The sequence below is a fragment of the Amblyomma americanum genome, chromosome 7, assembly GCF_052857255.1.
Source record: "Amblyomma americanum isolate KBUSLIRL-KWMA chromosome 7, ASM5285725v1, whole genome shotgun sequence".
Classification (NCBI taxonomy): domain Eukaryota; kingdom Metazoa; phylum Arthropoda; class Arachnida; order Ixodida; family Ixodidae; genus Amblyomma; species Amblyomma americanum.
Window position 1 is genome coordinate 133,370,609 of NC_135503.1, and position 23,706 is coordinate 133,394,314.

General features: G+C 49.0%; 2 non-coding genes and 1 pseudogene across 2 annotated transcripts; all 3 read right to left on the reverse strand.

Moving 5' to 3' along the window:
• Window positions 1-12,150: 12,150 nt before the first annotated feature.
• Window positions 12,151-13,596, reverse strand: LOC144097467 (uncharacterized; annotated as a pseudogene).
• A 6,049-nt stretch (window positions 13,597-19,645) lies between these two features.
• On the reverse strand, window positions 19,646-19,717 carry TRNAM-CAU (transfer RNA methionine (anticodon CAU)). The gene has a single exon. It is a non-coding gene; the product is annotated as a tRNA-Met (tRNA).
• Window positions 19,718-19,821: 104 nt separating this feature from the next.
• On the reverse strand, window positions 19,822-19,893 carry TRNAM-CAU (transfer RNA methionine (anticodon CAU)). The gene has a single exon. It is a non-coding gene; the product is annotated as a tRNA-Met (tRNA).
• Window positions 19,894-23,706: the final 3,813 nt, after the last annotated feature.

Genomic DNA, 23,706 nt, shown 5'->3' on the forward strand with positions numbered 1-23,706 from the left:
TCGGGCTCTGTTGGACAAGCCCCGTTCCTAGATGTCTCGCTAGCGACGCCGTGGGAGTCTGCCGTCGGCGGTTGGCTCAATGGTTCGTCGGCCGCCTTGGTGCTATCCCTGGAACTCACACACGTGGCAAGCGTTGAAGCCGACTTGCCCGCCTCGTCCGTACCCGTCGCTGCTTCCTCCGCCTCGGCGACGTCCATGAGTTCCGCGGTGTCGTTCGCCTTTCCGAGTCCGGTAGCCGACGCGTAGGTACGGACGCAGCCCGCGTCCGCGTGTCCATAGCGTTTGCACTGGGAACACCTGGGCACCTTGCAGTCGCGGCAAACGTGACCCGTGCCGTGACAACGCAGGCACTGCATCGGTCGCCCAGCCACTACCACGAGGGCCAGCTCACCGGCTACTCGTACCTGGTGTGGCAAATCATCCACCTTCATTCCCGGCTTCTACCTGAGTAGCACGGGCCTGGTGGTTGAGCCTTTCTCCTTCATCCCTTGGACGCGCCAACGCTCCCGCGTCACCTCCGTCACGTTTCCGAACGCCGCGAAAGCAGTCCTGATGTCATCGTCAGCCACGCCGTGCAGCATCCAATGCAGGCGCAGCTTTACCGGCTGACCCTCCGGGTCGAAAATGATGCACCGGCGTCGTTTCACTTGTAGTTCCTTGAACGCAGCAAGTTTTTCGTGGCATCAGCACTGCTGAACGTCACCGTCCACATGTGGTTAATCTGATACGCCCCCAACGCCACGACGTCGGGGAGCGCACCAGCGTTGGCGAGGGCGTCCCGAAAATCTTCCACCCTGTAGGGCCTCGCTCGTACGTCACCGTGCAGAAACACCGTGTTTAGCATAATACATCCGGTTGGCAAAGTAGGCAGAACAATCTCGTACATGTTATCTGCGTCGGCAGCAAACCTGTGTGACATTCCGTGTATGCTACGAGGATCCACGTTCGACGGCGCGGCGTAGACGGAGACCCGTGACAGCGGCATCATCAATTACCCAGCCATGCTCTTTGAGTGACGACCAGAAAAACCGGACCCGCCGCCGCCCCGGGGAAACAGGCTTTATCCTCCCCAATTTCCGGGCCACTGGGACAACATTCTTTCCCTCCCCCCCCCTTTGTCGTGGGCTATCGCCGGGAAGGCACCCACAGCTTCCCAGAAGGGCCGTGACGGACACCTGTCATGGCGGACAGGCAGTACTCGCCAAGAATGTGGAAAGACAGGCGCTAGTGAATTAGCTCCGAAGAGAGAGCCTGTGTATACTCTCACTTGAGAGAGAGTGGTGGCGTTTTTGTTGTTTATTTAGTTTGTATTGTTAACAGACTCTGGGTTCGAGGCTAAGCCCAACCCAAGGGGGTTGTCCCCATCTCGCATGTTATTTTGGATTGGAGAATTGATGCTTTGGGCGGGCCACTGGAAATGACCGCCCTTAGTCCTTTGTTAATCAAGTGCTTAAAAGCACATGTAAACGGATGCAGTCCAGTCTGAGCTGGGGCTCCATGCTTAGCATGTAATGTGATGCTACTTAGGCACTAACCTGCCCGGTCGATGAGTAAAGTAGTGCAAAGTTTGTTCTGTTGTAAAATTATGCTCTGCTGTCATCATCTACAAGCTCGCCTCCTGTTCATCTTCCAAGCCGAACGACACTAGAGGAAGGGTTTGTGAACCATCCTCGAAGAAACGGAAGAAGAACGCTCAGGACGACATCGTTCGCCAAGAGGGCCTTCAGCGCCGAAGCCCGACGGCGTGCAGCTTCTGCCAGCAACCGCTCGAGCCCAACTCCGGAGCCACTCCATCGCCCCCATGAAGTCGTCGGCACGTAAGCTCGGACGCCCCAGCCTCTGATGTATAACCTTAATCATGTGTAATTATTGAATATATCTGTTTGTTTAAACTGAGCCATACGGTGTCTCTTTGCCTCTCCGTCCCGTGTGGACCTGCGCATTATGGGGGTCATCACACCTGTTTCCGCGGCCAGCAAGGGTCGCTATCGCCGCTCCGCCGGAGCTCATGATTCTGTGTCCACACCGAACGGTTGGCGGAAGGAGAATGACTGCGCCACTCTGCTCGACGAGGTAGAGAGCATATGTTTCAGGTATTTTAATTGCATTAAACATGTTGGCCATGCGACGGAGTATGTCGGGTAACATGCAAAAAAAAAGATTTAGCAGAGCGTGGTTTCGATCCACGGACCTCTGGGTTATGGGTGCAGCACGCTTCCACTGCGCCACTCTGCTTTTTTCTTTGTTACCGACTTGGCAAATACACACAATCACACAAAAAGGCAACACTGCTATATACAAAGAGATAAAAGCTCTTGTTTAGTTCTGTATAGTGCATTGCAGTTAAATATGCCTCATAAAGGACAGCTCGTCCAAGACCGGTAACCAATCGGGAGGTTCATTCTGTGCCCTGAAAACATCCCTGATGTACATCACACTCTCAGTGTCTTGCATCCATTCTTGTTTTCCGCACGCTGTGCATGCACAGGAGCATCATCATGTCACACGGCACTCCTTCAGGTGAAGCACATGGCAGAAAACGTATCCCAAAAGGCGTTATCGGCAAATCTTTTTTTAAAGCTCGCTGAAGAATATCCCACAGGAAAACTGCGTCGTGGCAGTCGAGAAAGATATGTTCAATAGTTCCTGGCTTTTTACAATTAATACAGTCCTTTGAGACCTTTGATTTGCAGCCATGGCTTCACTATTAGAGTGCCAGTATGCAACTGAAAGTAGAAAGACTTGGCCGAAGCTCTGATTGGCGTTTTTTTAACCCTTTTAAGGACATCACGTTCAGAAGCCAATTTATACTCAGCACGATACGCTGGTACTGGCAAGAACACATCACGTAGATCCTTAGATAGCATCTTCCGCGAGACATTGGCCAAATACTCTTGCGAAAATCTCGCCTGGAGAATACGAAAGGATGCGACAACTTCGTGCAAAAATGGACTTAGCGCCGTTGTGCTTGATACAATGGACACTATATACTAAGGCGATGAATGACATAATCGCACTTGTATTATTTTTCTTAGAAAATGATCATTTCGATCGCGCAAGAAAAAAACCGCATAACTACTTGTTTTAAAAATAAATGCGATAGCCCGAGACCCCCGTTCCGTATGGCATGGAATAGGTTGCACCGGCCTGTACGTTCCCATTGTAAGGTTTCTGGCGACAGCCGGTGGTCTGATTCAGCTGCGTATTCGGCCAGGACACCTGCAGCCGGGGTCCCTGCACGGCGATAGGCATCTTGTTTCGCACGGCCGGTCCTCACGTGGTTTATTGGATTCGAGACGGAGGATTCCACTGCCGTTTTTAAACCTTGTTCCCGGAAGATCGTGCGGCCCGGAGGCAGTTAGCGACCGCCAGAACCGAGCAGGGGGTGACTCACCCCTTCAACTATGCCTGCTCGCCGGCGCCTCGCCCATTCGGACTTCCCGGAAGACGTGTCCGGCTGGAGCGTGAGAACTGTCGTTCGGAAGCGAAGACACCGCTCTCTCTAGTGGGGGCGATTTTCCAGCGGCACCCTCTTTCTCCGGCGAGGCATGTGACGGGGGCGTGTCCCTATGTGAAGTGGTGTGTGTGTGTGTACGACAACGCAAGTTAGGCCACGCCCAACCTGGCGAAGACTTCCTCGAACCTGGGGAATGCTGGGGACCGGACCCTTTTTAAACCGGACGACGAGTGCCGTGAGGAGATAATCCTCGATCATCCTCACATCTTCTCAGATCCTCCGACCTTCCCCATCACCCTCCAATGGGTTCTAAAATCTTGTAAATAATGTAAAATAAACCCCCTGTACAGTTTCCTTCATAACCAAGTCCGACAACGTCATTCGGAGAAGGGACCTGCGGCGCTGAAAAGAGTCAGCTCACTCAAGGACCCCTCGTCCCCAACAACTGGTTGGCAGCAGCTGGGATGGACCGTGCGACATCGTGATTTCTCAACCGGTAAGCGTTTCGACATTTTGCTATAGGATTCGCCAGGCTTCAGATTTTGAGAGAATAATCTAGAATCACTGGGAAGTGTATGTCAATTGAGAAAGGGTAATCTCACGACATTTTGAAGATAGCATTGCCAAAGCGGAGAAAGCATTGTCATGGACCTTATGAAATTGTCAAAGTCGGACTTGCTGTTGTTATGCGAGGAACTGTCAATAGAAGTAGAGGGAAAAATTACAAAACTTGAAATATGCAAGACAATTGAAAAGCACGTAGATGACGATCAGCTGGTAGATACGTGGAATTTGGTACAGGAAAAAAGAAAAAGGGAAGCGGAATGGAAAAAAGAGAAAGAACGGCAAAAGTGGGAAGCTGAAAAAGAAGAAAGAAATCTAAAGCGATTCCAGCTTGAAAGCGAAAATCGAAAAAAAGGCGACAGTACAAGAGCCGGGTCTCCTGAAAGAGCAAGCGATGTACAATCATATAGAATGAACAGATTCATGCAGCCCTATGAAAGTGGAAGGGACATAGGATTGTACCTGGGAAACTTTGAGAGAACTTGCGAAAGGGAGAACTTTGCTCGCAGTACATGGCCGCAACTGCTTCTAACACTCTTGCCATGTGAAGTAGCTGAAGTCATAGCGAGACTTAGCACACAAGACGCAGCTGACAACGAAAAAGTCAAAGCCAGCCTGCTAAAAAGGTACCGGCTGTCAGCCGAAGCTTTCCGACAGCGCTTCAGGAACGCAATGAAAAACGATAGCGAGGGCTATCCGGATTTCGCGTATGGACTAAAGACGAATCTGCTAGAGTGGCTAAAAGGAGCCGAGGTTTATGAAAGCCGAGACAAAATCATTGAGTGTTTTTGACTTGAGCAATTTTACCGAAGCATTCCCCAAGTGGTGAAACTGTGGGTTAAAGACAGGGAAAAACTCGACACAGTTGCAAGGGCCGCTGAGCTAGCAGAGGAGTACGTTTCGCGCAGAAGGTTGAGCACTGAAGAGGGTGCGTCACACGCTCGAAACGCGATGCGAGATAAAGGGCCTAGCAGAAAGACGCAAAGTGCTAGAAGTTCGGAGCAATCAGAGGCAACGAAGGTAGCGCCAGAAAAGCGTGAAGAACAGGCGAAGAGACAGGGAGCAGACGAAGCCGCAAAAAAGAGTTTGAGGCTAGTAGGCCATTTCGTTGCTACAACTGCAATGGTGTCGGGCACTTTGCAGCCAAGTGTACAAAGCAACGTTTGGTGTTCTCGTGCGTCGAGGATAACGACGAGAATCTAGATCTCCTTAAGCCATACCTGCACTAGCTGCACGTTAACGGGAAACCGTGCAGGGTGCTTCGTGATAGCGCCGCGACGATGGACGTTGTCCACCCGTCTTACGTGTCAGTGGACGATTTTACGGGAGAAGTCTCGGGGATAAAACAGGCAGTAGAAGAACACAGTGTATGCCTTCCCATAGCTAGAGTGATAATTTGTGGACCGTTTGGAGAGCTAATCACTGAGGCCGCAGTTTCGAAGGCCGTTCCACATCAATATCCTTACCTCTTCTCGAATCGATCAGACCAATTGCTACGCGAGAGAGGCCAGAAACTCGGAAGCGGGGTGATACAAGCTTTGACAAGATCGAAAACTCGTCAGCTCGCATCTCAACTAAGTCAGATTCCCGAACCTCAGGTAGCCAGAGACGCACCAGCCAGCATATCGTTGCAATCAAATGAGGAGGGAAGTGAACCAACGAGGAATGAAAGCCAGACAGCTGACCGAGCAAATGAGCGACGAGGGACTTCAACCACTAAGTCGGTAGAGGAATCAGAAAACGCTGAAGGGTCCGTTTTATCTCCAACATCGCGTAGTTTTGATCGCCTTCTGCAGGTGAACAGGGAGTCCCTAACAAAAGAACAGAAGCAGGATCCCACTTTTGAAAGACTGCACCTTACCGCTAAAGAGGGCATCGCGAGACGCAACATAACGATGCATGAGACGGGAGGCTTACTATACCGACACTACCAGGACAGAAAAGGCAAAACATTTGATCAGCTGGTCGTGCCCGAAAAATACAGAGCGGACATTCTGAGTCTCTGCCACGGAAATGGCTGGGCAGGACATCTGGGAATCAATAAAACAAAGGAGCGCCTATTAATGGAATATTATTGGCCGGGTTGTTTCAAAGATGCAGAACGCTACGTAAAATCATGCGATGCGTGCCAGCGCGTGGGCAAGCCGGGAGAGACATGGAAGGCTCCACTGAAAATTGTTCCATTGATCTCGGAACCTTTCCGCCGGCTTGTAATAGACACAGTAGGCCCTTTGCCTAACACGAAATCAGGCTATAAGTACTTGCTTACTATGCTATGTCCCGCCACAAAATTTCCCGAAGCAATTCCGCTGAAGGACTTGAGCTCCACAGAAATAGTTGATGCCCTTTTGTTAGTGTTCGCGAGAATAGGATTTCCGGCCGAAATCCAAGCCGATCAGGCGACGGTCTTTACAAGCGCCTTGACGACCACATTCCTAGAAAGATGCTGAATAAAACTGTTGCACAGCTCGGTGTATCATCCGCAGTCCAACAGTGTAGAGAAATGGCATTCGGTGCTGAAGCGGGTGCTAGCTACGCGCTCTTTGTTATGAGCATAAAGCAGACTGGGAGGATTGTCTGCCGGCCACACTTTTCGCTTTACGAACAGTCCCCCACGAAGCTACGGGGTTTACGCCAGCAGAACTCGTGTACGGAAGAGCCCTCCGCTCTCCCCTCCGAATGCTGAGAGAAATGTGGGAAGGGACAGGAGAGAACCAGACAGTGGTTAAGTACGTGCTTAAGCTACTGGACCGCCTTAACAACGCGAGGGAATTAGTAAATCGAAATATGAAAGCTGCCCAGGAGGCCGCCAAGGTCTATTATGACAAAAACGCTCGCCTTCGAGGTTTCACCGCGGGCGATCGCGTGATGATCCTCCGGCCATCGAGAAAAAACAAGCTGGAAGTTCACTGGGATGGTCCAGTAGAAGTGTTGCAAAAACTTTCGGTGACGAATTATGCGTTAAGGGTTCCAGGCAGGGGAAAACAGGTGAGAATCTATCATTGCAATCTGATGAAGCCGTTCGTGGAACGCAGCGGGATCGTCAATCTGACTCTAAATGAACCAGAAGAGCTGGACAGTGAGAGTCAGGGTTGAAAGGGAGGTGCGGACGCTAGTGACAACGTGGAAAACATTCTGGCTCACTCCGTGAATGCAGATTTCCTAAGCGGGACACAGGTCGACACGCTAAGGCAGTTGTTGAGCGAATTCGCTGACCTATTTAGCAGTCGCCCGGGAAAGACACACCTCTTGACACACGAAATCGAGCTCACCTCTGATGAGCCGGTACGGTCAAAACCCTACAGGGTATCACCGCGGCAAAAAGAAATAATGGAGGCGGAAATTCAGCGCATGTTGGAGTTAGGGGTTGTAGAGCCAGCGGAAAGTGACTATACCTCACCGCTAATTCTTGTTGAGGCCCCAGGGAGAGATCCTCGTCCCTGCGTGGATTATAGAAAGCTTAATGCAATTACCAGGGATCAGCTATACCCGATTCCCAACATAGAGGAAAGGATAAAAAGGGTGAGCGGCGCGAAATTCATTTCCACCCTCGATCTCGTACGGGGATATTGGCAAGTTCCCCTCTCAGAAAGCGCGAGCAGGTATGCCGCTTTCATCACCCCAGCGGGCACCTTTCGACCCTTAATGCTTAGTTTTGGGTTGAAGAATGCCCCCTACAGCTTCTCGAAACTCATGGACATCGTACTGAAGGACATGCAGTGCTTTGCACTCCCTTATTTAGACGATGTGGCAATTTTTTCGGAAACCTGGCAAGAGCATCTAGAACACCTAAAGACCGTGTTTTCCAGTTTACGACATGCTGGACTGACACTGAAGGCAGAAAAGTGTAGATTTGGTTGCGCACAGGTGACGTACTTGGGCCACGTTGTAGGCCAGGGAACTAGGAGCCCATCCGAGTTAATGATTGCTCCGATCGCAGCATTTCCGCAACCACGGACGAAAACGGCCATTCGCTCATTTTTGGGGTTAGTTGGGTACTACCAGCGATATATTCCTAACTACTCACAGCGGGCTAGTCCCTTAACTGACGCCTTGCGAAAGGGAGCACCTACTAACGTAAGTTGGGATAACCAAAAAGAAAACGCCTTCAAAAGCCTGAAAGAAGCACTCGTGTCCCGACCCTTGCTCAGGACCCCTGACTATGGGAAAGAGTTCATAGTCCAGTGTGATGCCAATGATAGAGGGCTGGGTGCTGTCTTAAGCCAAGTTGGCTACGACCATGAAGAACACCCAGTTCTGTACATCAGCCGCAAACTGACCAGTAGAGAGGAAGCGTACAGCGCTTCCGAAAAAGAGTGCGCGTGTTTAGTTTGGGCAGCGCAGAAGTTGTCGTGTTACCTGTACGGAGCAAAGTTTGTATTTGAGACTCACCATTGTCCTTTAACGTGGCTGCGACAGATGTCCCCCAAAAATGGTCGCTTGCTCAGATGGAGTCTGGCTCTCCAACAGTACAATTTCTCGGTGCGTTATAAGAAGGGGAAACTGCACGGAAATGCTGATGGCTTGAGCAGACTGATGTAAGCGGGAGAACTAAGAGGAATCTCCTCCTGTGTGAGTGTTTTTTTTACTTTGTTCCGAGTAATCCGGTTGTGGCAGTTTCAAAAGGAGATGTTTCGCGCTCAGTTGGCACAACATTAACCCAAATTTGAACACAATTTTTCTTAAAGTGTATTGTTGTCAATGGAAGAAGCTTGGTGATTCTTTGGCGAAGTCCGAGCGCTTGCGGGTGGGGCAGTGCTTTGCTGTTTGGAACGTCCCACCTGCGCTTTCCTTTGTTGGTGGTGCTTTGGGTTCTGCCTTGGGGGCGATGATATTGCAATCCAGGGGACCAACACGGACGCCATCTCATCTCTTCCTGCCCAGCGGTCGTCAACGCTGGACATTCGAGATTTTTCGGGCCGCGGAGGAGCTGTAAGGTTTCTGGCGACAGCCGGTGGTCTGATTCAGCTGCGTATTCGGCCAGGACACCTGCAGCCGGGGTCCCTGCACGGCGATAGGCATCTTGTTTCCCACTACCGGTCCTCACGTGGTTTATTGGATTCGAGACGGAGGATTCCACTGCCGTTTGTAAACCTTGTTCCCGGAAGATCGTGCGGCCCGGAGGCAGTTAGCGACCGCCAGAACCGAGCAGGGGGTGACTCACCCCTTCAACTATGCCTGCTCGCCGGCGCCTCGCCCATTCGGACTTCCCGGAAGACGTGTCCGGCTGGAGCGTGAGAACTGTCGTTCGGAAGCGAAGACACCGCTCTCTCTAGTGGGGGCGATTGTCCAGCGGCACCCTCTTTCTCCGGCGAGGCATGTGACGGGGGCGTGTCCCTATGTGAAGTGGTGTGTGTGTGTGTGTGTACGACAACGCAAGTTAGGCCACGCCCAACCTGGCGAAGACTTCCTCGAACCTGGGGAATGCTGGGGACCGGACCCTTTTTAAACCGGACGACGAGTGCCGTGAGGAGAGAATCCTCGATCATCCTCAGATCTCAGATCCTCCGACCTTCCCCCATCACCCTCCGATGGGTTCCAAAATCTTGTAAATAATGTAAAATAAACCCCCTGTACAGTTTCCTTCATAACCAAGTCCGACAACGTCATTCGGAGAAGGGACCTGCGGCGCTGAAAGAGTCAGCTCACTCAAGGACCCCTCGTCCCCAACACCATGTAGAAGCCCATACAAACGTCGCAAATACTCGGTGCAGCTTCTACACCGCCGCTCTTGCCATGCACAACGCTTGCAAAATATAAAATATTTTAGCAACCAGAAATACATTACACACAGTCGTTCTGGAAACCATGGAAAAATTGTGCCCTCCCCCTTTAGCTGTCTGAGATTTAACTCGTTGTGTTTGCTTGTCCCAATATTCTTTACTTTTCTGGTAATCCTTGAGAGGGATTCCAAGGTACTTGCCAGGGGTTATCGTCCATTGCATTTGGCAGAAAAATTCTGGAGTGTGTTCCCAGTCTCCATGCCAGAATCCTAAGCATTTTGTCCAACTTACTGCGCTACCAGTTACCCTACAGAACTCCGCGGTTTCCTTAACAACTTCACGCACACTGTCCTGGTCGGCACAAAACACTGCGATGTCGTCAGCATAGGCCAAAACCCTAACTCCCGCATCAAAGAAGGTATACCCTCGAATGTTTGGTCCCGTAAGGAGTCTCAAACAGAATGGCTCCAGGTAAAGGGCGAAGAGGAGGGGCGAGAGTGGACAGCCTTGTCGGACAGAAGCCAGCACTGGTATGCTTTCACTTAAATCCCTGTTTATGACTAATTTGGCGAGGCACTGTTTATACACCATTTTCACGCCGTCAGTGATGACAGAGCCGACGTTCACATGCTCCAAAAGCGCGAACAGGATATCATGTCCGACCCTGTCGAATGCCTTCTGCAGATCTAATTGCAGCATAGCTACGCGGTCATGCATTGCGTCGCAACATTCCAGGACACTTCTTGCTGTGTGTATATTGAGAAAATTGACCTGCTTTTTATGCCGCATGTCTGGTGCGGACCTACGAGTGACGTGATAACATTCTGTAACCGACTGGCAAGCACCTTCATGTACACCTTATAGTCGACATTTGTATAGGACGATAGTTTTCGATGCAGAGTAACCTAACAGGGTCCTTAGTTTTGGGTATTAATACTTTATGAGAAATCCTGAAAAACGGAAGGATCATGTTGTGAACATAGCATTCAGCTATCACGCGCTGTAGGCAAGAAGCCATTTAAGCTTTAAAAAACTTGTATATGGCGGCACCAAAGCCGTCTAGCCCCGGCGACTTACTGGCACCTAATTCGTCAATGGCTGCTTCTGTTTCTGACACACTTACAGGTCTCTCAAGAGTCTGCTTGACGTCATCATCCAGAACAGGCATGAGCGGAAGGAAGTCGGCTCTGAAGTTGCCAGTAGCATTTAGTTTCTGGCAAAACAGCTCTCTATAATATTCCAAAAAGGCCCGCTCAACCAACGCCTTTTCACTGGTAACTTGATTGTGATAACAAATTTCGTTTATCTCTTTTTTTCACCGCATGCCCTTTTTCTTCGCTCAGCGCTCGTTTTGTGGGCGTTTCACCTGGCCAGAGCCTCTCGGCACGTGCACTTATCACCGCACCGCGGTAACTCTCTTCATCAATAACTTCTAGTTTACTTTTTATTTCTTTTATTTCTTGCGCGAACGGTCCCGGCTTGAAGCTTTCTGCTCTTAACATATAGTTTAGTTGGTTATGGAGCTCTTTTTCTTGTTGTATTTGGTTGTGTCTCAGTACACACGCTCTTTCTATCGCGGCGAGTTTAAGGTTACATTTAAATTGTTCCCATTCATATATGAAATTTCCCGATGTTCTCAGCAACATGTCGCTGATATATTCCTTTGTTTTAGCAACAAATATTTCATCTTGCAATAACTTCTTATTGAATTTCTATAGCTCCCAGTTGAATTTTGCCACTTTTTCCTTTGTACCAAAGGTGGCCATAGCCAAAGAGTGATCAGAAAAGATTACATGTCGGATCTGATAACTGCAACAAACTGGCACCAACTCAACAGAGACATACATGCGGTCAAGTCTTGCATGAGAAACACCTTAAATATGCGTGAAATTTGTTTGGTCTTCTGGTGTCAGCGCAATGCCAATGTCCTCTAGCCCATTTTCATTAACGATTTGCAGTAAGAGTTCTGCACTAACGTTCCGTAAAGCTTGTTTAGTACTTTTGTCTTCTGGTCTGCCGACACAATTAGTCTCCAAGCAATATAACACTCCTTTCGCACGCCACGTACGATTCAATACTTTTAAAGAAAGCTTCACGTTCACGACATCTTTTCGGTGCATAGGCACATACAGCTCTCCATGGCATTCGAGAAGAAAGAAAATCACAGACAAGCCGCCCCGAATCACACATTATCACAGATTCAACTACTGCGCTAGAATTACGGATCAAGATAACACAACCCCCGACTTTTCCACCGTATGACAAACGCACACGTTGTACCTATTACGGAAAACTTCAACCATACGTTCAGTTTGTTCTACACTTTCAATTTTCATTTCTTGGACAGCAAGCAGATCGATATCGTTATCTAATAAAAGACGATTTAGCTGTTGCTGTCTCCGTCGCGTTGAAAGGCCTCTCACATTCAGTGTCGCGGCCCGTAGGGTACTTTCTAGATTGGCCGCCATTGAAAGCATGTGGAAGTCGCCGAAGAAGTTACTCACGTCTCAATTATTCAAATATAGGAAGTCACGTTGCAAGTCCGTAATTCTCTGGCGCTATTCTGGTGGACATCACAGTAGCCGGGAGGTGACTCCATACAGACACTGTTCTCGGTCACCGACCGAGACACCGCTGCTGTTCTTGTAGCGTCACCCCCGCTACAGCGGAGCCGTTGCAGCCGTAGTCCTCCGGTCAGGTGGCACATTAGGCTTCGGTTTGAAAGACGGCCGCCGTACTTGAAGGGTCTTTAGCGGGGGTTCCTCGTTGCCGTCCCCGTCTTTGATGGTTTCTCCGTTGCGGTCGTCGTGCGCCCGCTTTGCTGGCATGCTCGAATTCGAGGGCATGTCGACGTCTTCCGTTTCGCATGCGTTACTCTGTTGCGAATGGGAAGCTGGTTCTCCATCCGAGACGTCGCGTAGCTTCCCTACGTCTGTCGTCGCAGCGTAGTCGGCCGTTACGTCCACCACGCCACAGTCCGCACTCGGCGTTCCATCCGGCACGGGGAGTTCAGGGTGCGTATCCTTCGAGGCCCCTTCAATGCTACCTTCAGCAGTGGCTTCCGCGGCGTCTACCTCATCCATCAGGTGCTCTGCCATCTCATCCTTTCGGGCCGGGCCTGCCACACACGCGTATGTACGCACACACTGGGTCTCATCGTGGCCGAAGCGACGGCAGATTCCGCAGCGCGGCACACGGCACTCTCGGCATACATATATGCCCAGTGCCTCGGCACCGAAGGCAGAGCGGAGCTCTACCAGGGACGTAAACAAGGGCGACATCCTCGTCGACACGTAGCTGGTGCGGAAGGTCCTCAATAGTAAGGCCTGCGTTTAACTTGAGCGTTACAGAACGCGTCGTCGACGCTTTATCGCCGCAGCCGCTCACCTTGCACTTGTCTTTAGCTATATCGGTCACTTTTCCGAAGGGCGCCAACGCCGACCGCACGTCGTCGTCGCGCACACCGTGTAACAGCCAATACAGCTTCAGCCGGACGCCCTGGTTGCTTGATATATGACCACACAGCGGTTCTCCTTGACGTCGAAGGCCTGGGCCTGCAAAATCTTCTTTTTCCCTTCTTCGTCCTTGAATGTTACCGCCCACACGTGATTCATTTGATAAGCACCGAGGGCAACTGTTTCCGGCAGCAGTGACAAACGCGATAGAGCGTCTCGGAAATGTTCAACACGGAAGGGCCGCGCTTGAGTGTGGCCATGCAAAAAAAACTGTATTTAAAACTGACGAACCTGTAGGCAGATGTGGCAGAACCAGCTGATAATCCTACTTCGGCTTGTCGGTACACCTGATAGCGCGGCCCGGCTGGGCCGCTGAAACCGCTCCTCGGGAGCCCATCGAAACACGTCCGTCACGCTCGGTGGCCGGAAGTCGAATCCTGCGCCACTCTGCTGGACAAGGTAGAGGGCATATGTTTGAGGTATTTTAATTTCAATCAGCATGCTGGCCATGCGATGGAGTATGTCGGGTAAAATGCAGAGAAAAAAAAGATGTAGCAGAGCGTGGAGGTGGGTGGGCGCTCTGGAAAGTGACGTGGCCCAGCAACCCAGGCTGCGGGGTAGCGGCTAAGAACCTGGCGGTGTTGCGCTAGCTTGCTAAATTTATCCTTCTTTTTGCCTGTGCCTGCTTGCTCCTGTTCTGGGGTGATTGGGCGCGGGACGAGAGCTTAATGTCTACTTCTCCTCGCCAGGGGTTTTCCCCTTGGTCGGCATCTCTTCCTCAAGGCCAGCTCCCAACTGATCTCTTTTTCCGCAGTGGAGTTTCGAGCATTCCGATCGCTTTAGTGCCTTCCGATGGAGGCTCTATCCGACTGAACAACCCGGAGGCAGTGCAGGTGGCTCTTCAATCCACATCCAAGCACTTCACGCACATTACTGATGTCCGCCACTTCGGCAGGGGTGGTATTTTGTGCAGGTCACTGGATAAAGACTGTATCGAAGACCTGCTAAAGTGTACGACCTTCGCGAACCACCAGGTGAGCGCATTCATTCCGCCTCATCTAGCATGTTCCAAGGGCTTGGTCCGAGAGGTAGACTCTCGATTGAGTCCTGTGGAAACGCTTGAGAACCTCTCGCCTGCGGGAGTGATTGCTGTCCATCGATGCAGCAGGATGGTTGACGGAGTAAAAATTCCTACGGAGTCTGTCATTGCCACATTTGCAGGAATAGTTTGCCCGTCAGAGATTAAGGTGTGGCCATTGGTTTTTCGAGTAGACGCTTTAACTCTCGGCCCCTTCAGTGTCAAAACTTCTGGCGATTTGGCCACAGCGGCAAATCCTGCAAATCGGCCTTACGCTGCTGTGCCTATGGGGAACGTCATTGCAGAGAGGAATGTCCTGAACCGCAAGACAAATGTTGTTTGTGTAGTGGTGCTCACCCTGCTGATTCGCCTGTCTGTCCTGCACGAGCGCAAGAAGTTCAGGTGCTTGAGCTTATAGACAAGCGCAGATTCACGCGGCGAGAGGTTTTTGACGCAGTCAAGGAGAGAGCCTCAGGCTACTCTAGTGTGGCCGCCAAATTCCCACCCATAATGGATTCTAGTTGGTGCCAGGCTATTACAGCGGCAGTTGAGAAAGCTGTGGCAAATGCAATGAATCGCATTATGGAAACCGTATCCGCGTGCATTTCGCAGGTCATAGCTGCTCAGATGTCCAATCTTCTGCAGGTGTCCACCGCTCCGCTCTTGCCTTCTTTGGCTTCGAAAGCTACTCCTCCTTCTGTAGTAATCGATTCCGCTCCACAGGCTCAAAAACAATGTGAGCAACAAGAGACCTCTCAGGCCTGTCCTTCGAACAGCGTTATGGACGCATCCTCTATGGACTGTATGGATATGGAGTCTGATCTCCACGTCCAGAAACGAAGTGGGTCTCCTCTGAATACTGCAGGTCCATCTTGCCCCCAGTCAAAGACAAAGAAAAATAACGCAAGTCAAAATGCTAAGACCAGGATTCTAGAAAAGGCAGTCGCGGCTGCGGCACTCCCGCCAAGATAGGGTTCTTTAGTGTATTACAGTTGAATTGTCGATCTATATTCTCAGCTTCAACAGATTTAAATTGCCTATTCAATCAGCTTCTACCAAATTTAGTTGCTCTACAGGAAACATGGCTAACTACAAATTTCAATTATCATCTCAAGGATTACCGTCCGTTCCGGCTTGACCGGTCATCACGAGGGGGAGGGCTGTTAGTGCTCATCTCTACAAAGTTTTGCCACAAGGCATGCATTTCTTTCCAATATGCGGACAATGAATGTGAAATCCTTGCGGTTTACCTCAGTGTCCCAGGTCAATAGCCCTTTACGGTAGCTAATGCATATTTTACGTCTGGTGTGCGTGACACTCGGCCCCTTTACTCACTCATGTCTAGTAGCCGTTCTCAGGTTCTATTACTTGGCGACTTCAATTCGCGCCATGTGACGTGGGGGCTTAAAACAGACAGCTTTGGTTCTAAACTATTTGATTGGGCTTCTGACAACTTGATCAGCAACAATTCCCGATTGCCTACGTTTGTTCGTGGTCAATGCCGCTCTGCCTTGGATTTAACTTTTTCCTCCCCAGGAGTCTCTGTTATGTCTTGGGCGCCTGTTGACTGTGCAACAAACAGTGATCATTCACCGATTATTTTCAAGTTTGCTGGTAAATTAACTCTTCCTGAGCGACATTGGCGCACGTTAATAAATTACAGTTGCTTTAAAGACACGCTAAAATCAGCCCTCGAAATCACTTCAGGCCCTTGCTCTCAGACAAGTGCCGAAAGCAAGGCTGCACATCTGTGTTCAGTACTGGACTATGCAAGGCAAAAGTCTGAATTTTTGGTTAAGGGAACCAAGGGTGCAATCGCGAACAATTGGTCGAATGCTGAGTGCACGCGTGCATACAGACGACGGAAAGCAGCTTGGAAGAAACCTCTAATCAATCACTGCCCAAAAAATTGGTTGGATTATAAGTATGTTGCAGCAACATTTAAGCGCACTGTCGCCCGTGCAAAGGAGGAGTATAATACAAATCATTATGATTTCCTTTCACAATCAGGAAATAAACGAACTTTAATTTCATGATTCCACCGGCTGCCAACATTGAATCCCTCGTTCAGTCCCCTGCTGACATCGCAAAGGCCTTAGAGGATATTGCGTGTGGCCTAGAGCTTCGCTTTACATCTGCTCTACCTTCTCTTGCTATATTCACATGCAGCACAAGTGATTTCACTGAGGTCTCTATGCCTGAGCTGTCGCAAATTGTTCTGCTCTTATCCCCAGCGGCTCCTGGCCCCGATAAGGTGACCTCATCTATGATCAAAATTTTGTTCAATGAATCTCCTGCAGACCTGTTGGCTCTAGTTAACCATTCTATTAAAGGTCCTTGGATACCTCATGAGTGGCGTCTTGCTGAAATAGTTCCATTGCTTAAAAAGCAAGGGTAGGGCTTAACTTTAGACAACATACGCCCTATTTCATTCACTTCGAACCTAGTGAAATTGGTGGAAAGGGTCCTTCTCAGCCGTTTCATGTCATTCATTTCAGAAAATGCTGTATTTAATCCATGTCAAATTGGTTTCAGGCCGGGTTGTTCAATTTGGTGTGCTCATACTGACCTTGAGAGTCGTATTAAATTAGCTCGCAATAGAAAACAGTTTGTTGCGCTTGTCACCTTGGATGTAAGTAAAGCATATACGACAGCGTTGAGCATTCGACTCTTTTACTAAGATTACAGGAACTGAACTTCCCATGCTATTTTGTAGCCTGGATTTCTGTTTTTTGGAAAATAGAGAATTTTATTGCTGCCAAAATGGTGTTTCCTCAAGGAGATTTCCACAGACAAGAGGTTTACCGCAAGGATCAGTTCTCTCACCTGTTCTTTTCAACATTTTTCTAAGCTCCATTCCATACATTCAAAATGTGAAAACTTATGTATACGCCGACGATATTGCATTTTTTGCATCAGCAGGTGACATTCTCACTCTTTATCGAACCTTAGAAAATTATCTCAATGTTCTTGACAACTGGTTAGGAAGAGTTTATCTGTCCCTCAGTGTGAAGAAACGCGCATTGTTAGTATTTCCGGTTTCTGTTCTTGTAAATATCTGCCTGGTCTATAGAAACAACACAATACCTCAAGTTCAGACGGTGAGGTATCTCGGAGTAATATACGTCTCTACTCTATCCTGGCGGCCACACATTGAGCAAGTTTCTGCAAAAGGAGTTCGGGCCATTGGCATCCTACGCTGGCCTTGTAGTGCTAGGTCAGGCATGCGAAGGCATACACTTCTGATGATTTATAAAATGTACGTCCGCCCAATTTTGGAGTTCGGGTGTGCTTTATTCTCAGGAGCTCCTGCCTATAAATTTCGCCCTCTTGTGCTGTTGGAGCCTGAGGCGTTGCGCCTTTGTCTGGGGCTTCCAAAATATGTCGCCAATGCTGTTCTGCATCTTGAGGCGTGAATCCCATCGTTATCAGCTAGGCTTCGCCTTTTAACAGTTCAAACATTTTTAAAATTGTGCGACTCATCTCTTGACGCTTCCAGTTTAATATTTCTTAGTCAACCTTCCGCCCTTTTTAGTGCCGCCTGGTCTCGTTTTCATACTCCGCAAATATGTTACGTGCAGTCCCTCCTTGATCCCATAAATATTCATTTCACAGATGTCCGCCAAATGTGTAACAACTCATCATCTGTCCAGATTATATTCGATGACATTTTCCCATCAAATGCAAAGCTGCAGCCCTTCCCGCTTCTTCAGGGTCTGTTGCAGGACCACCTAAGGTCATTTCTCTCTCATGTTCTTATTGCTACCGATGCCTCGCTGGATCGCGAAAAGGCAGGTGGGGGAATTTTTTCACCTTCACTGGATTGGTCTTTTCCTCTCAGTCTTCCTGACTTCACTCCAATTTTTCTGGCTGAATTATTAGCAATAACCTTAGCCTTACGAAAATTAGGAACTACCGGTTCCCAGGTCGTGGTTATGACAGACTCTCTGTCCATTTGCTCTTCATTATCCTCACCTACTGAGTCTCGGGCATTACGCCTCTTGAAGTTCCTGATTCCGCTCCATCTAAATTCGGTAAGGTTGCTTTGGGTACCAGGTAACATGGACTTTCGCTTAAATGAGGTTGCAGATTCCTTAGCAAGAGCCTCTCTCCGCGGCCCAATTGTTGCTGTTATGCCAACGAGTGCATATACAGCTGCGGTGAGGTTTCGCAGCTACACAATATTTCAGGAATTTGCTGCCTCGGCTCTTACATCATATCCCGAATATTAGCATCTTCTGCATCCTTGGAGTAGCGAAGACTGGCTCTCACGCAGACTAGAGGTCTCTTTCACGCGCTTGCGTTGCCGGGTTCCCCTTCTAAATTTCTACCTTCACAGATGTGGCCTGGCGGCTTCCCCATTGCGCCCTTTTTGTGCCGAACCTGAGACAATAGATCACTTCCTGCTGTTCTGCCGCCGGTTCTCATTTGAGGAAGCGTCTTTTGCAAATTACATTTCATCAACTGGGCTTGGCTGTGTCCTCCGCGGTTTTTCTTTCCATTGGCGCTTCTTTGCTTGGACGAAGCGACATGAGTGTGCGCTCTGCTGTGAAAAATTTTCTTCAATAAACGCAGCGACTACCATTATAATTTCTCTTTCCCGCTATCAGTCAGTACGATATTGAAGCATTACAGGCATTGTATACTATTTATTGTGCACATTAAGCTATTGTCCCGTCCTCGATCTCCAAGTTAACAAGACCCCTGTCCTTCCGTCTTCCAATCTATCAGACTACATACTATTACCACTCCTTTTCCCGTCAAAACTTTCCTGTATCCAGCAATTAACCACCTGTGTCTTGGCCACTTCCCCGTAGTGGCTATGTGCCAGCAACGTCTGAGGCCTTCCTTCCTTCCTTCGATCCACGGAGCTCTTGGTTATGGGCCCAGCATGCTTCCACTGCGCCACTCTGCTGGACGAGGTAGAGGGCATATGTTTCAGGTATTTTAATTTCAGTCAACAGGCTGGGCATGCGACGGAGTATGTCAGGTAAAATGGAGTGTGAGAGAAAAACAGATGTAGCAGAGCGTAGTTTCGATCCACGGACCTCTGGGTTATGGGCCCAGCACGCTACCACTGCGCCACTCTGCTGGACGAGGTTGAGGGCATAAGTTTCTGGTATTTTAATTTCAGTCAACAGGCTGGTCATGCGACGGAGTATGTCGGGTAAAATGGAGTGTGAGAGAAAAAAGATGTAGCAGAACGTGGTTTCGATCCACGGACCTCTGGGTTATGGGCCCAGCACGCTTCCACTGCGCCACTCTGCTGGACGAGGTTGAGGGCATAAGTTTCAGGTATTTTAATTTCAGTCAACAGGCTGGTCATGCGACGTAGTATGTCGGGTAAAATGCAGAGAGAAAAAAGATTTAGCAGAGCGTGGTTTCGATCCACGGACCTCTGGGTTATGGGCCCAGCACGCTTCCACTGCGCCACTCTGCTGGACGAGGTTGAGGGCATAAGTTTCAGGTATTTTAATTTCAGTCAACAGGCTGGTCATGCGACGGAGTATGTCGGGTAAAATGGAGTGTGAGAGAAAAAAGATGTAGCAGAGCGTGGTTTCGATCCACGGACCTCTGGGTTATGGGCCCAGCACGCTTCCACTGCGCCACTCTGCTGGACGAGGTTGAGGGCATAAGTTTCAGGTATTTTAATTTCAGTCAACAGGCTGGTCATGCGACGTAGTATGTCGGGTAAAATGCAGAGAGAAAAAAAGAGATTTAGCAGAGCGTGGTTTCGATCCACAGACCTCTGGGTTATGGGCCCAGCACGCTACCACTGCGCCACTCTGCTGGACGAGGTTGAGGGCATAAGTTTCTGGTATTTTAATTTCAGTCAACAGGCTGGGCATGCGACGGAGTATGTCGGGTAAAATGGAGTGTGAGAGAAAAACAGATGTAGCAGAGCGTAGTTTCAATCCACGGACCTCTGGGTTATGGGCCCAGCACGCTAACACTGCGCCACTCTGCTGGACGAGGTTGAGGGCATAAGTTTCTGGTATTTTAATTTCACTCAACAGGCTGGTCATGCGACGTAGTATGTCGGGTAAAATGCAGAGAGAAAAAAAGAGATTTAGCAGAGCGTGGTTTCGATCCACGGACCTCTGGGTTATGGGCCCAGCACGCTTCCCCTGCGCCACTGTGCTTTTTTTTCGTTATTGCCAATTTTGACACGTGAACAAAATTACAAAAGAATAAAAACACCTCATTAATTCGGCCGATACACGAGGGTTTAAAATATTTTCAATAGAACCAAGTCATCTAGTACAGACAGCCATTCAGGCTGTTCAGCTCGTGCCCGGTACACTTCTATCAGGCACACGACACTTTCAATGAAGTTTTCTCGCACAGAATGCACGTTTAAATCGGCATGCCGCGCCTGAATTCTGGCTTTCCACAAGCTGTGGAGGCTTAGCAGCATGATTAAGTCATAGGGCACTCCTGTTTCATTTTGAGTTGGCAAAAATTTAATACCGTATGGGTCCAGGGGAAGATCTTTTTTAATAGTTATTTGGAGGACGTCCCAGTGAAAAATGGGGTCCCAACACTCCAGGAATACGTGCTCTATCGTCTCGGGCTTCTTGCATAGGTTACAGTTAGTTGTCCAGGGGACGAAAATCCCCTTTTCGTTCAGCCATGTTTTAAGAGGGAGCGTATTTGAATGTAGTTTGTAGAAAAACGTTTTCATAGATGGATTAACTGGCATTCTTTTGACTCGTTTTAAAACATCCTGTCCTGGACCCCCACGGTGCAGGCTTCGGTAAAAAGGAATTGGCATCATTGCATCCACTAAGGCCATATACAACCTTTTCTTTGAAACTTTACACAAGTAGTCAAGAGGAAACCGCACTTGGAGAAGCCTGAACGAGGGTACAACCTCTCTCATGTACCCCAGGATGGAACCACGCATATTCTCACTCGAAGACACCACAATTTCAGGAAGCAGCCTCTGCAATTGCAGCTGAATAACTGTCCGCAAAAAGCTGTCCGACTGGTCACGGAGGAACATGAATCGTGGTACAACCTGGCGTAAAACAAATGAACAAGACCAAGGCCACCACCTTTGACAGGAATAAACAAATTCGTGCGACTGGTTCGCTCCCATGGTGACGCCGATACAAAAACAGCAAAGACGCGGTTAATTCTTTGAATATTGGCTCGGGATGCACTCAACACGTTCATTAGGTGCAATATCTTTGACACAAGAAAAATGTTACAGAGGCGCGCGAAAACATCGATAGCTGCCTCCCTTGCTACGAGTCTGCCTTCTCCTTCGTCCTTGACGCTTCATCGTTCCAGCTGTCACTGGGATCCCGATAACATTCGGGAGGCACGCCAAGATAGCGTGTTGGCAGTTTTGACCGCTGCAACCGACAGAAGTGTTCCGGGGCATCATCCCAATTACCGTGCCAAAACCCACAGCTCTTATCCCAGTTTATCAGGCATCCAGTTTGTTGACAGTACTTTTCGACTAGGTTGGTAACTTCAGTAACGCTGTCCTTGTTTGAGCCAAAAATAGCAATAACATCTGCGTAGGCAAGGACTTTCATATGCAATGACTGCAGTTGAAAGCCAGAAATACGATTACTGTTAATTATGGCCAAGCAGAGTGGCTCTATGTAAGTCGCGAACAGTAGGGGCGAAAGAGGGCATCCCTGCCTCACTGAAGAATGCACTTCTAGTCGGTCTGTCAACTCGCTATTTACGATTACTCGTGTGCTGCAGTTCGCATAGGCCATTCTCACGCCTTCCGCTACAACTCGCCCCACGTTCAAATGATCAAGAATGCAAAAAAGAACGTCATGTGAAACACGATCGAAGGCCTTCGCAAGATCCAGCTGAATCATTGCAATGCGCTCCCCAAGGGCGTCACAACATTCCAGTATGCAATGTGTATATTTGTCGCGATACTGCGTCCTTTGATGCCACAGGTCTGGTGTTGTCCAACCAATGTTTTGATTACGCCCTGTAATCTCTTTGCTAAAACTTTCATATATATCTTGTAATCTACGTTGGTGAGGCTTATCGGCCGATAAAAGCCCACCAACAAGCGCTTCTCCGGATCATCTGTTTTGTGTGTCAGGACAATGTGTGAAGTAGTAAAAGACAGTGGAACTTTCTTTCCGCTCGTAAGCCTCCGCGAGCACTTTTATCAGAAAGGGAGCTATCATGCATTTGAATTCTCTGTAGAAATCGGCGCATAGTCCATCTGGGCCAGGTGCTTTTCCACTTTGCAATTCATCTATTGCGGATTCAATTTCTCCGACACTAATGGGCATCTTAAGGCGCACCTTCACTTCATCCTCGAGTCTTGGCAATAGGGGCAAAAAATGAACCAGAAATCCTTCATCCATCTCACGCGTATAACCGAGTATGCCGTTGAAGTGGTCCATTATAACCTTCTGGATAACTTTCGTATCGCTAGAAACTTCAGCCCCGTGCCTTATCTGCGTGATTTCTTTCCTGCGAATGTAACGTTTCTCGTCGGACAATGCTCGCTTCGTCGGCGTTTCACCGGTCCACAATTTCTCGGCCCTAGAGCGAATGACGGCTCTTTTGTATCTGTCTGTGTCTATTTGTTCAAGTTGGCTTTTTACTTCCCTCAATTCTCTCAAGAAATGGCCGGGCTCACAACTTTCCATGCGCAGGTCAGGAATTTTAACTGCTCTTTCAATTCCTTTTCCTTCTCTTTATGCCTCTTAAGACAACTCTTTTCTATTGCTTTACGTTTCCCCCATTCCTTGAAATCTTCCCACTGAACAGCCAAGCTGCCAGGCTGTGTCTCTAGCAGTCTGTGCAGTTCGTTTGTAGTTTCATTTATGGAATCTTCGTCTTCCAACAGCTTATCAATAAATTTCCACAAGTGCCAAATAAAGGACGTATGTTTTTTTTTGGCGCCAAAGGTTGAGATTACAAGGCAGTGATCACTAAATGCCACAGGTTGAACTTCATAGTTCATGCAGAGATGCACGAGTTCCGTAGATACATACAGCCTATCCAACCTAGCATGGCTGTCCCGCTGGAAGTGTGTATATTGAGGGCTATTACCGTAAGTAAACATTTCACCAATGTCTTCTAAACAATGTTCGCGTACAATACTATTCAACAATTGAGCACTTTTTTCGCACACCGGCAAGCGCTTCATAAGGTCCGCCGCAACACAAACACAGTTGCAATCACCCAACACCAGCAGGGTTCTGTCACAAACAAAATAATATTCTAGACGATTGAAGAACTCTTGGCGTTCGGATTCTACGTGTGGTGCATACACGTAGATAACTCGCCAACACAGATTAGAAAAGGTGAAATCAACGACAAGAAGACGTCCACTGGTACAAGTGATAACAGACTCTACAATAATGCCTGGATTGTTGCGCATAAGAATAGCGCACCCACCCGAGGTGCCAACAGAATGACAAACACTGAAGACTG